The sequence below is a fragment of the Mycteria americana genome, chromosome 4 (genome assembly GCF_035582795.1).
Source record: "Mycteria americana isolate JAX WOST 10 ecotype Jacksonville Zoo and Gardens chromosome 4, USCA_MyAme_1.0, whole genome shotgun sequence".
Lineage (NCBI taxonomy): Eukaryota > Metazoa > Chordata > Aves > Ciconiiformes > Ciconiidae > Mycteria > Mycteria americana.
In genome coordinates, this window is record NC_134368.1 from 42,224,819 (window position 1) to 42,248,170 (window position 23,352).

General features: G+C 38.6%; 1 long non-coding RNA gene across 1 annotated transcript; it reads left to right on the forward strand.

Moving 5' to 3' along the window:
• Positions 1-7,890: 7,890 nt before the first annotated feature.
• On the forward strand, positions 7,891-16,468 carry LOC142408659 (uncharacterized). The gene is made up of 3 exons (XR_012775368.1): positions 7,891-8,041; positions 10,913-10,973; positions 16,365-16,468. It is a non-coding gene; the product is annotated as an uncharacterized LOC142408659 (long non-coding RNA).
• The last annotated feature ends 6,884 nt before the right edge of the window (positions 16,469-23,352 follow it).

A 23,352-nucleotide genomic window follows, 5' to 3' on the forward strand; every position in this document is an offset into this window, starting at 1 on the left:
CTTACACAATTAATCACATTTTAAAAATTATTTGCTTTCCCACATTGAACACAATAGGCCTTTGTTATATTTAACAGCTTATGCACAAAAGAAATGCACGAGCTGCTAAAATACTATAATCGCATAGCATTGGCTACAATAAATCGCTAAGTTTTAATATGTCTGGACTGCAACAGGCTCATGATTATCTAAGATGGTGGAGGATAATTTCCCCCTGAAAGAAGAGAATAGGGAATTTAGCAGCTATTTTTGTGGGGGAGTATATTGGAAAGCTCAGCTGAGAGGTTATAGAGAACAAAACTAGTCGCTGGCAGTGGAGGAAACAGAATTATCCCAAATGTCTCAATATCAGCAGCAAAGAAAAACTCCACTAAAAAAACAATGACAGAACAATAACAAAAAGCAAGAAGACTGATTAAGATGTACAATAGGTCATGTATAGCAATAATAACCAAATGGTAAAGGTAACAGTTTCTTTTTACTTTGGGCAGCAGTTAATTCAGCAGCTTAGCAGTGGATCTGGGATAGAGAATCTGAAGGGATTTCTGGGCTTGTTAGCATTTAATAGCAGAAGATGAAGACAAACATAGGCTAAATTCTTCCCATATTGGGGAAGAATAAAAGGATCATCTATACCTTTCTTCCCAAAGAGGTGGAGAAGCAGAAGGAGACAATAGCGCTGTTGCAGGTATAATCAAAGTGGCATAGAGGAGAGAACTAGTAGCATGGTGGAAACGGTAGCTGGCAGTGCCATATTCTGCACCTGACTGCCTTTGCTTAAAATAGCAATAAGCACAAAGGATGTTTTCCAGCAAAGCAGCAGCTCTCTGGGTAGCCAAGCCTGGGGAAAGGTTGTATAAGAATAAGTTGGCTTAAAAGAGTGGTAGGCTAGTGAGAAACTCTAAGTAAGATGATACCATTAATCATAGGAAAGAACTCCATGAACTCTCAGAAAAAAATCCAAGTATAGGTGACAACATGGAAATAATTCCATTTGCATTTCAGAGAAAACGTTTGTCCTTTTACATAAAGTATGGGACCTCAATGGAATATGCTGCTTTTAATAATGTCCTGGAGCTCATGCGTTAGAAATGACACAGGAGGAAAGGCATAACTTTCTGCAGCAGCTGCAGTTCCAAGTGCTGCTGGAGTCTACTTTCACCTTGTCTGCAAGAGCCAATACGAGCACAGCATATGAAGTTGTGGGTGCAGATAGTAAAAATATTCTAATCCAAAATATTAAAGTTCTAAATATTTTAATTAGATTAGACGTGTGTGTGTTCAGATGAACTATTGAGCTGTCAGGCTCAGCCTTTAGGCTGGCTACAGGATTGATTGCTCATATTTGGAAAAATGCAGGAGACTATCACTGATTGCTTAAGTATTTTCTTGAAACATCTTCTTTTTTTTGTCCTAACTTGTGACGACTATGCCCACCTAGTGAATCCTAAATCTTAAAATGGAAATGAATAATATAACTTCCAAGCTAATACACAAAGTGTATCCACAAGTGAAATCTCAGGCAAGTTCCACTGCTAAGTGTATGAAAAGCCAGTCAGACAACACTGAGACTAACCAATTTACCATGTTTGCATAATGTCCAGAAAAAATAAATGGCAGGAATCACAGATTGATAAGTAGGTTTGACAGCAATTAGTTTCCCTTACAAATAAAAAATGCTGCAACCTTTCCCCAAAACCTCTGCTAACAGCACTAGAAGACCTCCCATGTTAGATGAGAAGGAGGGAGAATTTGAGCATAGCTTCTGAGAAAAGAAGAAGTAGTAAGGTAGAAGGCAGAGGAGACTAAACGGACTACCACAGAAGTGCACAATATACAAAATAATCTTTCTAAAGATATTTAGGACCACATCAAAAAAACCCTGGGGTCCCTGGCCACTAAAGTGCAATTCTGAATCCAGAGTGAGCCACAATATCTAGGGAGAAGAAGAAACCTCTTCTAAGGACAGGAGTGAGTCCTACCCCTCATATGGCTATATGTAAGTGGTTACATCTATGTGGGACTCTCACTATACAGAAAACTCTCTTGCAAAGAAAGAGACTTGGACAAATAGAGCAGGTCCCAGTCTTTTCTTTTAAAAATCTAACATGTTTTATCCAATCACCAGTTAATGTGAATTGAGAGAAAAGGTATTGGAAGTGATCTTCTCCATTGCAGGTAACAGATCCAGTGGACACTACCTCATATCTGCACTATTAACTCATCTCAGGACCTGTTCATCTTACATTATTTTCTCTACAATCATATAATGCAACAACATCAATTCCAACAGTGGAGAATGGTCCTGCCCACCTTACCTCAAGTCTTACAGTGAGAAAACTCTCTCAGCATGTTGGAAAAAACCTGTTTGGATCTTCTCAGCCTCATAAACTTGGGTGTCCCTTATTCTGACAACCTACCTTTTATATTCAAGGTAGGTATCTACCTTATCACTCTTCTGCAATTCCATCTATCTTTTGTGAGAAGCTGTTCCGTCAGTTTATGGCTGGCGTGTGTCCCAAGATGCCCACTCAAGCCCCTTAGGAGGCTTAAATCTCTGGGTCCTTCTTCACCCTGCCAGACTGGCACAACTCAAGGCATGCTGTCCTCACTGCCCAAAGACTGGTTACAGCCAGACAGGGTGGCAGTGGTTAATCTGGCACTGGCAGGGTAAAGCAGTTCTTGTGCTGGCACCGCTGGGCATTGCTGGGACACCGAGGGATGCTGGATGTGCCACTAAACCGACGAAATACTGAGGCAGACTGAGTACAAGCTCCTAAACCATCTTGACAGAAAAGTTGTTTTCTTCCTTCTTGAAGTGGCACGCAATCTATTGCATATATTTGGAATCCTGTATAAGCAGATGTGGTCAAAATTTGGTTTTGGCTGTTTTTTCCACTCTGTATAAGTGAGAGGTAAGACTGAACTGCAAAGCAATATTCTTTGAAAGGTTCCCATGAATTTACTACGAGAGCACACTCCGAATGGTTATGAGAACTTTGGGATCCATTGCAGCACTGTTCACAGTGACCCTTTCCATTATTTTATGGAACATATGGACCTGGCTGTCAATTTTAATAGGGAAGACAACTTTGTTTAACACAGAAATGTATCTTTAATAGCCAAACCTGTAGCTGTGAGCATTCTGTAAAAGTCTCAGGCAGAGACATTTGTGGAAATGCATTTGAATTTATTTAAAATCCTGGAAAGGACTGAATGTCAAGCAAATTTTTAAATTTATAAACTACCCATGTGTCCATGGATTATAAGATTTTCTGATACCATGGGACCTTGGAGTAATACCACAACACAGATGGATTTGGCCAGTACCTATAAAGAGAGGGGGTTTTTTACTTTTTTTTACTGATTGAAGAATGGGATTAGGAGGCAGGACTTAGCGAATTCTATTCTCAGCTCTGCTGCTCGTTTATTGTGTGACTGTACGAGCCACAACCACATTAGAAAGTCTCGGCTTTCTCTGAATGCGTGCAGTGTAGTCCCATAGTAGCACTCTGAAAAGCCTGCACTCTGGGTGCAGTCCAGCAATCAAATGAGCAGATTCAGGCTCTGCAGCCGAGCTGGTGACTGCTCATTCTCCATCCAGTATTCTGTGGTCACCAGGGGAAATATTGCTCTTGGAGTTGCAAGAAGCTTCTGTAGCTGCAGGTCCCAAGTGGCTCTTGGAGTTTATTTTCTTTTTTAATTTAGTGTGGGCTGGCAGCCATGGAGGCTACTTTCACCTGGGTCAAGCCCTTAATGATGAAGGGAGTAATACTGGACTGATTAGAAGCTATCACCCAGAATTCACACCCAGCTTACTGGTGGTGGTGAAGCCCTCACAGAGTAGTAAACACAAAGTCTAGTCTGCTGTTTAGGTTCCCCACCAGCTGCATCAAATAGGCCATCAAATTAGTTTGATTTTTTCCCCATCGTTTTACGGTAATTACTTCCTGGAAGGCATTATCTTCAATAGGATCTACAGCAACTATTTTAGATGGGTTTTCATATTTGTTACTTACTGCTCACAAATCCATTTGCATTTAACAGTGGGCCATCAGTATGATTTATTAACAGTCCAATAATGTAGGATCAGTATTTTAGTTTACTTTGTTTGTTTTATGTTTGGTTTCTTTATTACACTTTGGTAATGCTGCAATAAAGAAAGCATCCTGGTGCTTTTTCTATTTGTTTTATTAAACCTCTTTGCTGCAGGGTATTTGGCAGTTGTCATGTAGGTTCCCTTTTAATATACCAGCTGTACTTCATGCTTATTCATTTCCTCTGTCCTTAAATGTTCCTCAATAAACTAAACAAACTACTTATTAGAAGTAACTTCTAATGTAAAATTTGTATGCTCCCTTCAGTGCATCAGAAGCTGCTATACCTTTACTTTCTTTCTGATGACAAAATTACAAGCTTTATAAACACTGGAAATGTGTTTTTCAAAACATCAAAATGTACATTGTTATGTATGCAAATACTGCAGCTGGAATTTTTTGTTTGGAGCAGATAGACTGATTATTTTGCATCCCTTCACTGGACAGTTCTTTCCTTATTTTCAGCATTATTTACATGCAATAAGTATCGCATATAGCTGTTACATGGATAAACAAGTATGAAATAATTTTGAATAAACATAGATAAAGTAATTTTTCACTCAAATTTATTTTCTAGCTGGTGGTAGCAACTCCTGCATGCAACAATTTAGAGTCCAAATATCATTTGCAATAAAATCCCATTTTAAATGGGATTTAAAATCCCATTTTGCAAAATCCTGCAAAAAAGTGCAAAATTCCTCTAACCTGAATTAGTCTGGCCTTTATATTTGTCGGGAGTGTATATGCACTTCGTATGGCATTTCACGCGAATGCTATTATGATACGGATAAGATACTCGTGAATTTAAGGGAATAGTTCTCATTATAATATTATTTCCTTAACGTTGAGGCTCATTCTGTGAAAACCGTGACATAATAGCCTGCCCTCTGCAGAGGCTGAGCTTTAGGCCACATGTACACTGCTAATGGTCACCTGAGCACATGCCTCTCCTGCTGAAGTGCCCTCAGGCCTCACCTCGCAGGCCTGCGTGGCACCTTTGACCTTTCCCAAATATACCCACATGGGCACTATATAAAGACTCTATTTATTCCAAAAGTCCTTGAAACACTCTTAAAGGCTTGTTGTTTGGCAGGCCCATCAAACACAACCCACAGACGTTTACAAGGGGCATGGCCTGTCTCAAGCTACTTTTTGCCATTACCTTCTAGGAACAGGACGGGACTTTCCAAGCTCTTCCCCTAGGTCAGTCTACAACCATCTTAAAGTTACCCAAAGCACTGGACAAGGTAGACTTCAAAGCTGGTCCCTGGCTCTCGGCCTCGTCCATCAGAATTCTGCAACTCTAAAGCTCTTCAACCAAACCAGGACTGGCTCTCTTTTGAAGTCACCAGCTTTATACATGTTCCAGGATGGGAAGGTCAGAAAAGATCTTTTTCTCATACATATGTCTAGGCTAAACACATTAAGGAATCCCTGCATCATCTCAACTCAGCTGATTCCTAGTAGTAGAGAGTCTTTTGCAGCAGGGCAACCCTTTCTGATGTTCTTTCCTCAGAAGAGTCAGGTAGAAAATGCAGGTGTGTGAAACGTGGTTGAGCATCTTTCTCTCCAACCATCTTTCTCTTCTTCTCCAGGATTACACGTTACACTCTGAATTACACATTACACACATTACACTCCAATTTCTGGAGCCAGAAATTGGTGACAACTTGGCCTAGTTGGATCTAACGAGCTTCTTTCTCTGCCCTCTCCTCAGGAAATTACATGTCTTAAAATACAGGGGAAGTTAAGTAGGTGATTTAAATCTGAAATGAGGATTTCTGCTAGACTCATCTGCATTACTAGATGGCATACTTAGTTATGCCAAAGTAGGACTGCTATTGCCTTACTATATCAATTCTTGTATATTGGAAAATAACACCCAAATGTGTAAATTAATAGAAGCTGTGTTGCCTGCTTTCTTCCACAAAAATAATTCTTTTTAAAAAAGCAGACTGGAAGAAGCCATGATCCCACAGCAATATCAAGCGTGTTTTGACCACACCTCAGGAAAGTTTGTCAAAGTGGTTCTTTGGCAAATCTCCCTTATTCCACACTGAGTATATTACTTTTAGTTCTATTACTGGTGGAGAAGGATATTTTTTTCTTTATCTCCACAAAAATTTTTCTATGTTGGAGTACTGTTATTCTGTGTATTCTCTGTCTTCTTTCGCCTCCAATTCATGTTTTTCGGACCATTATCTGATCATTCTCATCATTCCTTCTTGTCCTGCCAATACCCTTCAGTTGTTCCAAATCTTTTTATGGCCACCGTAACCCAGTCCAAAGTGTTAAGCAACATGTACAGAGTCCTTCACACGATGATATGTTTTCACAACTCTTCTTTGTATATAACTCGGTTGGACAATAGCTTTTTTTACATGTCTACACTTTTTTGTTCATGTTTATATTCACCATATGGTCCACTGACCCACCATGCAGAACTGCTTACTGTGTTTTTTCCCTTCCTGCAGTTGGGGATTGATTTATTCTAGCTCCAGTGTAGGTCTTTATATTGTACTTTGTGAATTATATCCTAGCTACACCAGACGACCTCTCCAGTTTGTTGAGGTCACCTCAAATACTAATCTGGACTCTCCAAGTTGTTTGATGGCCCACAGGGACAAAGACATGTATTCACTCCAAAGACTCCTAGCAATGGTAGCCCTGGACCCTGGATAGATTCCCGCAGGTGCCTGGGTGATGGACCCTTCCAGTCTGACAGTAACTCCAGTCTAACAGCTATTCGTACAGGATAGTTTACCCATTGTTCATCCACCTGAAAACAATTTCATTTCCTCCGTATCACACTGCTTTGCTTCTGAGAATGCCACTTGAGATCATGCAAAAAACTTTTCTATATTCAAACTGTATCATATCTACTGCTCCTTTCTATTCACAAGGCCATTAGCAGAAGGAATCTGACAAATATTGCTTGACATTATTGATTCTTGACAAATCCTTTTAAGTTGTTTCTGATCGCCTTGTACTTTTATTTCTGCTTACAGACATTACTTATTCTGGTATTTTCAGGAAATGGAAGTCAGTTTGATTGGTCTATAAGTCCGTAAAGCCTCATTTTTAAAAAACAGCTAGCATGTGCTGACCTAGGACCAGCCACTGCGGTGAGCTTCACTACCCATGAAGGGTTGAGGTGGACATACAGTCCTGGAACCATAACCCACCGTTGTGATGAAACCCCAGTCTTTCCTCCTCACACTGCACCAGCCAGCTGTGCAGATGCTCCCTGTGCATGCCTGCTCCCTCCCCTTTTTTCTGTCCTCAGCCCTACTCAGGAATTACCCAAAATCTGTTTCAGAGAACACTCATGTAAGATGGCTGAACCTGTTATAAAGTCTCCATCCTCCTTAGAGGGGCTATTTGTACTTCTTTTTTTTCCCCCTTGCTTTTTAAGTGCTACCTTTTTCTTTTTTCTCTTTTCTTTTCTTTTCTTTTCTTTTCTTTTCTTTTCTTTTCTTTTCTTTTCTTTTCTTTTCTTTTCTTTTCTTTTCTTTTCCTTTCTTTTCTTTTCTTTTCTTTTCTTTTCTTTTCTTTTCTTTTCTTTTCTTTTCTTTTCTTTTCTTTTCTTTCCTTTCCTTTCCTTTCCTTTCCTTTCCTTTCCTTTCCTTTCCTTTCCTTTCCTTTCCTTTCCTTTCCTTTCCTTTCCTTTCCTTTTTTCTTTTCTTTTCTTTTCCTTTCTTTTTCCCAACTACTTTTGCTTTGTGGAAAGCCAAAATCAAAGCAAGCAGTTTCTACATGTGACCTGAAAATAACGACTCCTCAAGTTGCTCTTCCTTCCTGGAAAAAATAATTTTGTTGTCTCGGGCAGTCTGCCAGGAAAGACCAAGCTCCAGTGTATTGAAAACATCATCAAGGACAGAGAAAGCTCAATTCCTGAGAAACTGAGAGGGAGAGCATTGAGAGGGAGGCTGCAGCTTTGAGAGGTAAGGTGGCCTCTTCAGCATCTTGGATCCATTTCCTCAAGAGTCTTAAATAGAACGAAGAAGACTTTAGTCAGCAGTGTGCCAATGAAGAAAACTGAAAATTAGGATGATGTGTGCTATGATCTGTTTTAGTGAGTGGGAGACAGAGCAAAGAGGGAGGCATGGGATTAGGCTGCCATTGGGCCAGTCACAGTTCATTCTATAGCCTTGTTTGGGGTCTTTTTTTAGGGGAAATTGTAATGTATTTGTTATAAGAATTTATGATAAAGAAGTTGCAGAACAATAATGAATATCCCTGTGTACTCATGTTATAACTATCTAGTATATTTTTTGTTTAAAATAATTGCTCTTCAGTTTCTTCTAGCCAGAAACATGGAATGATGATCAATGAGTTACGTTGCCAATCATTTAATAAACATTCTCAACCTAACCTTAAATGAATAAATGACTAGTGAAATGACTGGAGCAAATGTCATCAATCAATCTCATATACCCAATATGTAAGCTGTTTCAATGGAGTAAAACATATGGTTGTAGTTTAAAAAGAAAATCCTTTGGAAAAGTTCGTACAACTTTGCTTAAATAGAAGCTAATCTTTGACATAATCCAATATGAAGAGGGTGAGAGAGATTTGTTTCCTTCTGATGTGATTATAGAGCCTAGCTTTGAAAGAGTCTTTTCCAAATGTTTTATAAGTCACAGTAAAGTACTTTGGTGGGAAAAAAATAAAGGGGAAAAAAAGAATTAAATAATATGTAACAATTGCTAAGGATAACAGAGTTAGGGTGATGGAAAAATTATCACCTAGGAAGCAAGCACCCATATTATCCTCTCTCTGCAGTGTTGGGAGTCTAAGGACATCAGTTATCACTCAAGATTTAGATCATCACTTAATGTAGGGAGTGACATAAAATTCTCCAGAGAGAGCTACGTGTAGCCTGGGCTGCAGCATCAGCAGGAAAGCTAGCATCACAACTCCGCGTCCTTGCTGAAAATTAACTCTATTTCTGCTGAAACCAGGACACCAGGACAGAAGTAGGAATGGATGGCACTGTGCAAGATACTTTGCCCTCTCTCCAAAAGTGCTTGTCACCAGAGCAGGCTGAGTGAAGTATAGCATACTGCCCATGACACTGGCTGGAGAAGGCAAGAAAACCAAGTGGAAGAGCACAATTACAAAACCCATATTGGCTTTTGAGACAAAACTGTGATTGTCTTTTTCTGTGAAAGGCAGATCATTACATGCCGCTCTTACGCAAAATCTCTTCATTTTAAGTAAAAACATCAGTGTGAGCCTTTCCTTGGTTGTTGGGCAACAAAAAATATTTTTCACGAGCATCTGAACTCACTTCTACTCTCAAACTTCATAGCTGAGTGGAACAAAATGTGGGAAAGAGTTTTAAATGTAGGTATTTTTTTATCTGTTTAGAAATGGAAGGAGAGCAAAATTAGAACTGAAATATATAAAAATTGATATGAAAACTGCAGTTGTGTGATGTATGATGTGCTCTGAAAATGACCAATATTTATATGCACTCTACTGAGAGTTATGCATCAAAGTGGATGCGGAAATTTTCTTTACTATCAAAGGGAATGCCTTTTAGTATATAGTCTCATAAACTGACCCATGCTTTCTTTTTAGACTGCTATTCTTATTTTTATCATAACATTTCTTGGGTATTTTCCCATCTATATATATCCCATAATGATAATCTAAACAGCAGACAGATTTAAGTAGTTTAAATAAAAACTTCATTTATAAGAACAGAACGTGACAATGAATATATAATTTAAGCATTTTTCTGAAAAGATTAAAACAAAGGTATTTTCATTAAAAATTCCTATGGGATGCTCCTGCTCCAGGCTCTCATCTTGCTGTTGACAATGCGTATTATATTAAGCAGCAAACGGAAAGTTGTCACCAGTTTTAGTTCTGCAAGATTTAGTGCTGTACTGAAACAAACTGCACAGCTGATCGGACTAAAAGCAAAGGTCGCTTTGCCATACCAGATCAGTGAAATCCTAAACAACAAATAGGGTTATTTTTTAAATCTTAAACATTATTACAGTCCAAAGTTAGTTAATTTCCCACTAAAAGTGATTTAGTTCCTAAGTCACTTGAAAATAAGATAGACACATACCTAGATCACTCAGGCTTCATCTATCAAAATCAATCACCATCACTTTTAAATAATACCTTTAATTTTTAATCTGGCAGTAGCTGTCTGGAAAAGTGTTCCATTCTCCCTGCCTCCAAATAGTAAGAAAAAAGTAATATTTTTATTTTAAAGAAATCAAATGTTCATCATTAGAGCAAATAAATAATAAATCCTCTTAAATATAACTATTTTTAAACATGTAAATTTGAGAAACAACCAAATCAAAAAAAAAGGAAAGGGAAATTGTTCTGGTACTTCTAAACTCATACAACTGTGAAGAGCATTATAATTCATGTGTTAATTTACAGGTTTCATTCCTGTCTCACATTATGCCGGACCCCCAAATTTTAGGTTGCTTGGGGTCTCAGATTTTAGTTTTTCAAACAGAAATAGAATATATAGCTTACTTACAAAAAAGAATAACATGCAAGTCAGACTGCTTTCGTGGAGTACAAATACTTGCGAATGTCCTAAATGCTTGAACTTCTTTGGTAAACTTTGGAAAGCTCTGGAAACCATGATTAATGTCTAATCAGAGTCGCTGTAAAGGGAAAACCAAAACCCGCAGGCTATATTCAGAACCTTCTGGCATTCCCCAGGTTGGGAATGCCATTGTAATTGTTGCTTGCCTAAGTGAAGAACCTTCTCAGGAGTGTTTGGGAACAGGGCTGTCTGCCACAGCTAATAACTCACTCAGTATCTACCCCTCCAGAATCGTAATGCTCCAGCCCCAACCGCGCGCCTGCTCCGTATGACAAAGCGGCTGATGAATGGTAAGAGCGAGCAGAAATGGTAATGAGTCTTGGGATTCAGGGGGACACTACCCACCTTATGTGTTGGAAGAATTTATGAAGATAACATGACATACTAATATATTTTTACAGCCCAAGCAAGATATTTTATGCCAGCTGTGGGATCCACACGTAGTTTATCAATATAACTTCCAAGACCTTTCCCCTTTTTTCTCTGTGCTTGTACATAGTATTATTATCAAAGTAGGTAAAAGCAAGTTGTTAAATAGAAAACTTGCGAACATGAAGAGAAACACTTTTGCTTCTTTTTTTGATTTTTTTTAGATCCATTTTGAACAGTAATAAAGAAGGCGCAACACCTTTCATGTATAAAATCTCTCCCTTGCAATTATACACTTCTCTTTAACCCTAATTTCTCTCCTGGTGCATTGGTGGATACAAAATATTCTATACAGCAATGTCATTGTATGTTTCACAGACTCTTCAGCAAATTTTAAAACAGTGATTAACATCACCAGACCTGATTTTTGCTATAAAACTAGTGCAGCTGCCTGACTTGCAAATCTTGTTTGCAAAACTCTAACACTGACATGAAGTTCTTGTCAGTCCTCTGTAACTGCAGCTGCTATAGATACCAGCCAACTATTTGAGGGCTATGTGAGATTTAACATATTTGATTGACTTAACGCCAATCAATGAGCTGATTTTCAAGTAACTGACTTCCTGCTTTAATGGTTAAACAGAAGTAATAATTTAAAAGAAGCAATATTTTAAAAATGCAAAAAAACTATTTGACCACTAGGCAATGAAGTACATAACAAGTAGCCTGACATTTCTATTAGATTATTTTGTCTAATTCACAAAACACAGAAGCTATCACTGTGTGACAGTAAGGAATTCCAAATTTCAGAATAATCATCCAGACAACAGTGACACAAAAATCCACATCATACTTAAAATATGGGTTTCTTCCAAAACCACATGCACACCAACTGTAAAGCCTTCCTAACTGCTTTTCCCCGCAACCCCTGATCATATCACACCTCTAAAACAGGCCCAAGGAAGTGGGTTACACTGTATGGGTTAGTATTTCTTTTTGGTGTGTTTTGCAGGCTTGAGCTGTGGGGGGAAGTCTACATGTTTAACTGTTACACAATCAAATAAAAAGAAAGGTGCAGAGCATAAAAAACTCCTTTCAAATCAAATTAATATATTAAATTCATTAAAATATTTCTTTCCATTTCCCTTTCTCTTCCCCTTCCCCCTTTTCTTCTACTCTCTTTTCTTTTCTTGTAGAAAATCAGCATTAATGGAAAGAAAAAAACCAAAAGAAATTGCTATGTTTTCAGGTGGATGACAGTAAACACACAGGTTAGCTTTGTTTGAGTTAGATAGAAAGGACGCAAGGTTTTAAACCAAGGAAATGAGTAATTCAACATGACCAGGAAAATGGATACTTTGATACATACCTAATTTTGTTTTATGGTGCTTTATAACGCATAATCAAATTCCACAACAGTAAATGTGGATTAAGTCAATGGTGAAAACAGATTGTTAATGAAAATATAATAGGTTTATGCTCATTTCCCAGGAGATTACTCTTTCACTGTACAACAGCTTATAAATTTATAGTGATCTAAAGTGAAATTACATTTCTTGGAATTTTCAAAGCCAACAATGGTATTCAGCCCCAGATTTAAAGGAAACCATTAGTCTTGGTCTGTCATGTGCATCAAGGTTTAGAAGGCAGTACACTGTTACATCACTGAACCTGTGCCAAATATCCCAAAAGGAAAGCAGAAGAGCCATACATCTGGCCTGCAACTTTGCCAGCTACACTGTCATGTCTGCAGCCCAGGCAGATATGGTAAAAGGCGCACGCTGAATACCTTCGCCCGTGCTGCAGAGGTGAGAATGTGATGGCAGAATTATGCCGAGGCCCCTACAAATTTCTTCTGGGAAGAATTTCAATCGTAACTGACCATGACCATGACCCCAATCCCACATCAAGGCTTCACCGGTGCTCAGGAGTGAGGCTACATATTTCTTAGTGTAGGATTGGAGTCCAAATACAAATTGAAATTTGCTCTGTCTTCCTATGTATCCCGTATGTTTGAACCATATTGTCAGCATCTGTTTAGATGAATCTAGTGAGTCAGGAATTTTCCAATGAAACCGTGTTTTACTAGAAAGACAGCAGTTTATCAAGACTGAAATTTTGTGGCACTGTGCCAGACTTTGTCAAAAAGCTTTCAGGTCCTTGATAGCTTTCAGTGAGAGAAAGAACCTGCAGCCCTGAATATCTAGTTCAAGTCACCACCCCATCTAATATGTATTCATATGTAAAGACATATCTACTGTAAACTGGGCTATCATACTTTCATTCTGTGGACAAGTCCACCTTTTCAGTTTGGAAATTTTATTTAATTGAAGAAGAGTTTGGCTGTTTGTTTGTACTTTCGGGTCATCTGGTACTCTGAAATAAAGAAATGGCTCAGCTGGGCTGTCGAACACCTGGAAATTGTGAGCAAATGACCACTACATGTGAGCAGATCAACTGCATGGCACATGAACCCATGTTTCCACTGGGGCTTTCCCATAGTTATTTGGGATGTCCGGTTCCCCGGGGCAATGTCTAGTAGCCATACCCAAATGAGCTGGCTTTGGTATCTTTATATGTCTCCCTATTAAGCTACATAACTCTTCCCAGAGCAGAGCAACCCCAGCTGGATGGATTGGAAAACCTATCATGTGTGCTCCTGGATGTGGAGCGCATAGCTGAGACTTACGCGTCCCCCATCTGTGTGAATGCTTCCAACCTGCGAGGTCTGAGGTGCACTTTCTAGGCAATCTTATGGGAGCTGTCTGCTGTGAACGCTGCCACAAGGCACGTCTGTGTATTAGCCCAACCATACCTGCAGCTCTCCCATATCCATACCTTATCAAACCTGTTAAATTCACCTTGGTCTGCCTTCAGCAATAAACACCTCCAAACTTCATGAATTTCCCTGATGTGGCAAATGTTTCAAGGAGGAAAATGTTTTCAGCTCATTCTGGTTAATTCTTGGGAGCAAGAACTGTCTCTATCTATGATGTTCAGCACTGCCAACAAGAGCAGTACTCTATAAATTGGTAATAATAACACACATAATAAGAAAAAACTTGAGTTTTCTTTCTATAATAAACCACTTAGTAATTTAATATAAATACTTGTCAAAGCTTGTCATACCTCACAGGTCTTGAATTGGCTCCTTCTGTAGGGTGACTATTTGAGTGAAAGATCATTCATTACTGTCGATCTGTGTTTGGGTTTTTAGTGGTGTAAGCTTATTGGAAAAAACATCTCCTGGAAATGTGGAAGAGGCTCATGGGTTTGGAGGAGTCTCTTTCTGTCTACCAGTCCCTGCTAAATCTCAGACGCATCCAGTCAAGTTCGTGCAGGTGCATTACGATAATATTTCATTGACGAATTTCCAAAGGGGCTGGAGCCCATGCTGCCATGAGGACATATGCAGCATCTCTGCATTTTCCTGGCCAAAGGACAAATTCCCTAGTGCATTAGCAACTTTAAATAGAGATGTGGATAACATCTCTCCAGCAGTCAGAAAGGAAAGTAGCTGTTTCTGCTGTGCAGCGATGCCATATGCAGCCTCCATTTACAAGCTTCAGAGCTTGTAGGTGAAGAAATTTTCATATTTCTTCCTACACATACCTTTGATAAGTTTGGCAGCTAGTTAGTTTTTAACACTCTCATGATACATGTTATACTGAGGAAATGAGAGTTATTAATTTTTCTAAGTTTTAGACTATTTTATGCAGTTATTAAGAAAGGAAAAATTCATTCTTTTGTATAGTTTATCCAGTGTTTAAATACAGGGTTTGCTGTCAAAAGTAAAGATACCTTTTGATTCTGTGTATTAAAGGACAAAAGAAAATCAACACCAAAATAGAGATACACACTTGATCTAACAGGAGAATGTTATATAGATCATGAATTACTACATCTGACTGTAAGAAATCTACTGAATTTCTTACCAATCACTTGGAATAATATTTTCTAGGAGAATGGAAAGCTTTATTTAGTTTCTGGGGACTGCAATTTTATAATTGAATGTTATTCACAGGAAAAGAAACATGTACTTTTTTATAGCTAGTATCAACATCAGGTCTGGGCCCATAATAACAAGATCCAAAACAGAGGCAAGAACAGATAGTTCTGATGAGAAATAATTTCTATACTCACACAGAAATGTATATGAAGATGCTACTTTTAAATTACAGCCAGAGCAGTGTTTGTTTGTGTGTATGTGTGAGTGAAGGCACTTTAAGCCTTTGCTACACTGGATTTAGGGAAAAAAAAAAACCAAAAACCCTAAGAGGATGCTATAGGATAAAAAGGCTCAGTTGAAATCAGTTGATAATTGGATGAGGAACCAGCAAATACCTTACCGTGATGAACAAGGTTTAGCAGTAAGGGTTGGTATGGAGTACTGGTTGACTGACATTATTTATTAAATAACAGACAGTGATGAAAAACACTGTGTATAACATACAATGCAAAAGAACGACAAGGGGTGTGTGTGATATGGATTCACAGTCATGATAAGCAGCAATGAAGTATGGTGGAGTGTTTCTCAGAGTACCTCCTAGAAGCAAACTCAGGAGAGAGACCTCTAGAAACACCTAGATTACAACATGGAATATTTTCAAAGATTTTATAGTGGAAGACATGAGCTAGTCATGTGGTTATATTAAAAACAGCAGGACTTTGACGTCAGTCAAATCCAGCTGGGTTTTGCCTTTAACCTTGAGGTGAAAGAGAGCTGTGGAAGTCTTTATTATCACTGTCAGAGAGAGCTCCAGTGGCACTGACAATTTTGTCATGTTTATTTCATGCTGAATTGTCAAAATAATTTTTTTAAGCGTTTGAGACACCAATATTTCTCTGTGAGAGTTGGACTGTGTGCATCTGTTTATCTCACTGGCACTTGGTTGTTGTAGTCAGATACCACATTTTTTGTAGTACTGTGCTTTATTGAAGGGCAGAGGCTTCTGCAAGGTAGGGTTGTCACTAAGAATATCATAAAGCTAGTTCTTTTTCAAAGGAAATAGTTATGTAAGTATTTTCAATTTTCCCCAAAGTTCATTCAATGAACAAATAAAACTGGATTTTTAAGATTTCCAAAACTATTAAGGTATCCCATTTATACGTGTAGGCCTAGCTTTTCAAAGGTCAAGGTGATAAAAAATAATTACTATCAAAATTGGATACAAATTGTTTCCAAATTTGAGAGGCAGAAATAAAGCAAATTTTCTGCAAAGCAACATTTGAGACAAATAGGCTTCAATCAGCTGATGCTTTTGAAATAAATTTGACTGATTTTAGTAATTGTCATCTCTCCTCTCTCCTAGGTCAGCAGATTCATTTATCTCCAATAGTTGTTCCTGACTTTCCTGAGTTGTCTTCCTACTGTGAGATGAGAATTATCTTTAGGTAATTATATCTTTCTGTCCTATAGAAAACTTCTGCTCAAATTTATGAAAGACTGCAGCAGCCACATGGACCTGGAGCTCCTTTCTATACCTGTCATAAGCTCAATTGCCATATTGTTTGTTGTGATATTATAATAGTAATAAATGGCAAACTTCAGTTGTACGTAGCCACAATAAGGTAAAATATAAAACACATACACAAGAAACTTTAAAGGAATGCTTAAAGCAAGGTGAAGCACCAGAAGATAGGAATCACCAGAATTCAACTGCCCTGTACAAATCTTTTTTTGCCCTTTTTTTGCTTGTGCATTACTAAATAATCTTTAACTATACAGTAAGAACAAAGGTTTTCTTTACTGTATCAGCTCCCAGTCCTGGCCTCTCTACCTTTGCAGTCTACTACATACACAATCCCAGATCGGTTCTCCTTTTCATTACAGTGAAATGTCTTCTTTTTTCTTTATGCTGCCTCAGTATGAATGTAAGGAAAACTAGTGAGGTAGTCCCTGCTTCCAGTCCCCACTCTCGGCATCACATTGTCCCACAACAGCCTGAATTTGCAGTTCCAGGGAAACTTGTCACCCTGCCAGCTGTGGGCTGCAGCATGCTCAGCCCCAATGAAATACTCAGCAAATTAGCTGTTAAACGCTAAGGGGGGTCCCAGCAGATAGTGCTGCTTTGATGCTGTTGCTGGGGTGGAAGGTATTCAATGTGTTTAGCTTGGCCAAGTTTAGGTATATCACTAGAGATCCAGTAAAAGGCACTTTCTGAACAGCAGACGGAATAATTTTCTTTCCCAAATTTTAAGGTTGTATGGGTTGCGTACAGGAGAGATTCTCAGTAACCTTTTTTCTTTTTTTTTTCTGATAGAGCAAATACTCAAAAGAGAAATATTCCACCAGAGGTAAAAAAAACAACAACAAAGAAGAATTCTGTGCAGTTAGTTTGGCAAACTCATATTGAAAACAGCATATTCTGTGATTCTACATTGAAAGTGGCATGAAAATGGAGCTACAGACAGCACAGCCTGTTCTGTTGACAATATGCACAGAGTTAGCTAGGTTTCCTACCTACTGATCTATAACTTTTGGAGAGTTTTTGTCATTTAGCCTATCATGAAGAAAGTTTTAAGTTCCCTTTGGGATGGTGTATATATATGATCCCAGCTGATGTATTTTCAGTCTTGAGGAATGCATAGCCTTCTCTGGTAGCTAAAAATACCTTTATGAAACTAGTTGCTTAAATTGTGACAGGATCATAAAAACCCCAAAAGCAAATAAAATTTACTTTGAAACAGAAGACACCCACATTAACGCTTTCTAGTTAGGTGGATACAGCAGGGTGCCTCTGAATAAAAGAGCAAACTTTTGCATCAAAAATTCAAAAGCAAAGAAATGTTCCATGTGCTGCATGCTAAGAGCTAACCTATGTGTTGCGGAAGTGCCTACAACAGGATACAACTATGAAACCTCTGGGTGAAGGAATGTTGTTCAGCACAAGTGGAGAAGGCTGCAAATATGAGAATAAATCACTCTTTCAGAGCGACAAGGCCCGGTCCCCTCACTGCAATCCTTCCAGCAGGATTTGGACTTGGGTGTCTACCACAGGCTCAAGGCTCAGGTTCCGCCTGGACTCCCCTTCAAGCCCCTTGCTCTTTGCGCACCCCTGCGCAGATGCCCTTGCATTCTTCCCCATTCCTGTCCCAGACAGAAGCCCAGACCAGCACCACCCTCAGGGTGAGGGACCTGCTCCCAGCTGCCACCCCCTCTGAAGGGAAGTAGAAATCAACTGAACTGCCTCCAAATCGCTCCCATTAGGGTTCACTGGGTTCTCTGGCTCCTGTTAATTCTTTCTTAACAAGGATGGAGTTCATACCTCTCATCAAATTTCCCAACAGTGGGGAAGTGGCAGAGCATTTTGGATTAATAGACTTCTACACAGAAACACTTCAGGTTAAAAACATGCCCGTTGCAGCTCAAAATTGTGCTTTCTGGTTTTGGATAATGCCAATGTACATCTGGAGCCATCTTCTTTACCACTGGCATTAGAATCAGGCTCTGCTGCTGCACAGGTCAGAGGAATGTCGTTGTACCAACAGCAAGCAGGAGCAAGCAAAGGCTTTGGCTGCTGCTACTTAGCCATCGCAGGAGGACACAAGCTGCAGACGTACAAAACAAGCAGGTGGTGCCGTTTGTGCGGGTTCAGCTTGTCGGTATCTGGCAGCACATGACATCCTCTTCACGATGCCCACTGGAAGATGAACATAGTTGAAAGGATTTGCTGGAAACCCATGAGAGCTGATAAACCCTGCTGAAAGTCCTACATGCAGTCTGAGCCTGTCCGCTCTCTGACCAGTCCACCTTGCTACATGTAATCAGGCAGAGGTTCAGGCTGAGAGCAAAAGCCTTTCACTGGGTTCAGGCTTAATGCAGCAACAAGAGCAGAAAGAAAAAATATTCTGGCACTTGTAACAAGTGCTGATCCCTCGTTCACAATTCATAAGAATGAATCCACACTGAGACATTCAAATGGCTTGAACTCCATCAAGGTATTTCACTGCTTAGGGGCATTTTGCCAATACTCATACCATCACTTAGTGGTTTTCCTTAATTTTCACTTGTTAAAATCCAGAAAACAGGCAAAGATTTCCAAAAGATAAAAATAGACATCAATTCTTTAGCATGAAATGCATGCATTAAAAGTGACAGGCTCCATTCAAATCCTCTGGGAATGAGGCATGCCAAGTTTCATCTGGCACTCAACCACGCTCGCCTAGTTAGAAAAGTGGTCTCAGGGATTCCTAACCATGGTCTCAGGCATGGGTTTTGACACAAATCCGTTTGTACCACATAAATCATGGATTCATTGCTTCAAATACCAAAGTCAATTTTGAAATCTTATGTTTATAGCGGATCATCAATACTCATCAGTACTATCACCTTTTAAAAAAAAAAAAAAAAGAGGAACTTTTAACAATATTAGAGTGAGCGCAATGGGAACAGAACACAAGAGATTTTTTTTAAGCTACAAATCTGAAGTGGAAGTGAATGTTAAATGTATGCCTCATACTAAAACTTTATGAAAAATGAAATATACAAAAATCTGGATCCTTGCCATGACACCCATTATGGTGAAGTCTGAGACTCTGACCCTTCATGTTATACTTATTGTGTTTTTGACACATTTAGTCAATTAAAATGGGTGAAGTGTAATTTGTTTTTCTTAAGTTTAATACAGCATGTCAATAGAAGCTAACCAAAATTTATAGTAGGAACACTAAAACTGCCACTTGCACTTAAACAAATGAACACAATTTATCATGGTTGAAATAAAAAGAACATCATGTGCATTTGACTTTATACTTCACATGAGCATGTTGCCAAATATAGGAAAGCATGTTACAGCTGACACTTCCAATGGAAAAGACATTTTACTTCACATTAAATATTGGTGTGAAAAATTTGGACCCTGTCCAATCCTAAGAAGTGTTAACGTTGGCACTTCCACTGTATACTTTTACTGTAAATTGTTGTAACATTTATTTGACATGGAATACCCAAAGGATTGATGAGTAAAGAAAGGAAGACTTTTTATTGTGCCATGTTCCCTTTTTCAGTCATACATACTAAGCCTTTACATCTTCAGAGTTTAAACAAGTCGCCACCTGTACTCAATCGGTGAAAGTTATTTTTCATGCAACTAGAGTTTGCCTTTTTTATAAACCTATAAAAGCACACATTTTCCATTTTATTGGTCAGCAAAGCAATGGCTGATTTAACCATAAAACTTACAAATGTTGTTTCTTTATGGTAATCTATGTTTTTTTAACCCTTTATAATTCCTTGGAATATAAGCCTCCTTCATGTCATTCGTTGTCAGAGACTGAGAACACAAAACAAACTGCAATATTTTTTCTTTTCATTAAAAAAGTTTACCTAACACTACTACCACTTATACTATTACCCATGGACTAGTAAAGATTTAGGAGGAACAAAGTACTGCTGCGTAAAAATTTATCCACTTCAATTAAGTACCTGCACAAGAATTCTGGGTTCGTATTATGTGAACTATAACTACATTTATCTGCAGTAATGAAGCACTGTAAAATGTCGGAAAAGTGCTGAGGGGCACTTCATATGATTTACTGAACTGATCTCTAGGTTAAGAAAGCATGCTTAAGACAGGGGAATTTTTTTTTAATCCATATTTTTCAAATTAAGAAAATCCATACCTTTTTGAATTATAAAATCAAATGTTAGAGGCACAAACATTAAAATGATTGGGGTATTTTAACAGTCTTTTTTAAATACCTGATCCAAGACCTTGAATTTTGATCTATTTAAATGCAACACTTTGAGTTTTCTGTATTTGATTACAATTAAGGGAGTAATGTACACACATAAGTACTGGGAAAACGGATTTTTTTCAAAGTAGACAAGCAACACAGCTGTCCTGCACCAGGCAGAAAACTCAGCAACCATGTGACTTAATTAACCAGGAGAAAGTAGCCAGCAGAGGACATGAGCTGGTGCCTAGAGGTACATCTGCTGGCACCCAGAACATCATATAATGACACCTTCAGAACATCTCTGGAGAGAAGGATAGGTTTATTATTTACAATTTTGAAGTACTGAAGGGAATATTGCTCCAGTAAATGGGAAAAAACCATTCTTTCCTTTGTGTGTGCTTCTGGCCTACAACTGACAGTATGAAAACCAAATCTAAGTTTCTGAATCCAACTCCTAAGAGAGGGATTTTGAATAGAGGATTGATGTATCATATACCCACCAAGCACACCTCCTCCTTCTCTGTCTAAAATGCAAATATGCTTTTTAGAAAAGACAAAGGAGGAAAAAACCACAGGAGGGCAGAAAGGGTTGGAGTAGAGATAAAGTAATGTTTTTGGTAGATTTCACTGTTGAATGAAGGCTAACAATGGCATCAAGAAAAGAGTCTCAGCAAAAGCAAATTCACCTCAATCTTCTCTCAGCCATGTATGATCAAGCCGTGATGCTTCAACAGCGTGGGTACAGGCAGTGCTACATATAGTTATTCTACACGTTCTAGGGATCTCAGCAGCTGTTCTCATGGCTGACGCAAAGTAGATTGAAAGTCACTAGAAACATAGAGTCCTACCACACTCTGATATAAAAAGAAATAAATGTGGCCCCGTACAAAGACATGTTCAGATCCAGATGAAAATTCCAAGTAATTGTACAGGCCTTTAAAAAATCATCATTCTTGGTCTCATAGACTCATTCATTCATAACAACCCGATCACACTGCTTAGCAATAGGGAAGGCAAAGAGATTATTCCTATCTCCTATCTCATATTCAAAAAATACTTAAAAAAAACCCCACTGGCCATAAGCAGTCATGTGTTTTGGAACAGGTTTCCCAAAGAGATTGTGCAGGCTCCATCCTTGAAGGTTTTCAAGACGCAACTGGATAAACCCTGAGTAACCTGGTCTGATCTCATGGATGACCCTGCTTTCAGCAGGAGATTAGACTAGATACCTCATGACATACCCTCCAAAGACTTAACCTGTGATCACATGATTCAATTCCTTATTTCAGCCAAGATGAGACGGCTTCAAAAATATATTTTTAAGCCAAAACAAGAAAGCAAACAGCCAGCCCTTTGATTGTTAAAGATTAATAAATTATTAAAACTTCTTGTCTGTGCTGCTCCCAACACACTGGAACCACAGTTCCCACTAGAATGCAGGTAAAGATACAGGTGGATATTTGTATGAAAATTTTCCTATTTGCAACTAGTGTTGGGGAAAGAACAACTGCACATATTGCAGGGGCTGCCTGGCTTTTTTCAGGAAAAAAGCTATCTTTTCCTTTTGTGTGGATGTAATGTCAAACCTGGACAGAAGAAGGTTGTGTTTGTGTTACTCGCTTCTAGCTGGAGTTAATAACGAGTGTGTGGGAGGAACACTCCATTTTAAAGAAGTAGCACTACCTTTCCTCCCATGTCATGCTATCATCTTTAATGGCAACAATAATTCACTTAAGCCAGGAAGACATTTTTTCTGTTTTATTTATAGATCATTAGGAAGGTCTGTCTGCTGCATTAATGCCTGCTAAAACGGCATGCCGCTTCCCACTTTATGGCTCTATGTCAAAACTGTCTCCGATACCTAGTTACTCACTCCACTTTGTCTGTTTTAAACAATCCATTCCTTATTGGATGAACCACACTATCACATGTCAGTTACTTGACTTCTATAATATCCTCTATAGGTGTCAGATCTCTGGAGGACTGTACGTCCTCAACTCCCACTGAAAACAAAGGTAGATAGCACCTTACAGATCAGATGTTGTGACTTTTTGAAGAGCTGCTTAAGCTTTTCAGTTAAAACTCTACAGCTGTGCAAAATGTGGGCATTATTTTTAGCCATACATTGCATCTCTCCATTTGTGATAATTTACTACCATGCAAACTATGTTGCTATGATATGGCTCAAGAGATAATAGCAAGGGCAAATCAGTGCAAGTATGTAAAGAACCAGGGATACAATCTAGCTTTGCTATGTTGACTTAGAGATTTGAGAATTGGATTTTTATATTCGTGGAGCCTTTCCTTCTCTGCAGTATAAATGATATTACAACAAGCCTTGTAATGTGGCTTAAGGCATTTAGTGAATCAGTTTGGCTTGATCAAATTCAGATTTTTTTAAGGTTTTTTGTGTACATACTGGAGGTTCTCCACCCAGAATAGTTGCATTTGAGATAAATACAGAAGAAAGGTAGAAAGAAAGAGAGATAGAAGAAGAATATTAAAAAGTAATTACGGAATTAACTAAAAATTATTATATGTACCAAGTGAAATGAAGAAATCTGTTTGTACAAGTACATACAAATGACACAGATGGGGCTGCTGCACATATAGGGTTGG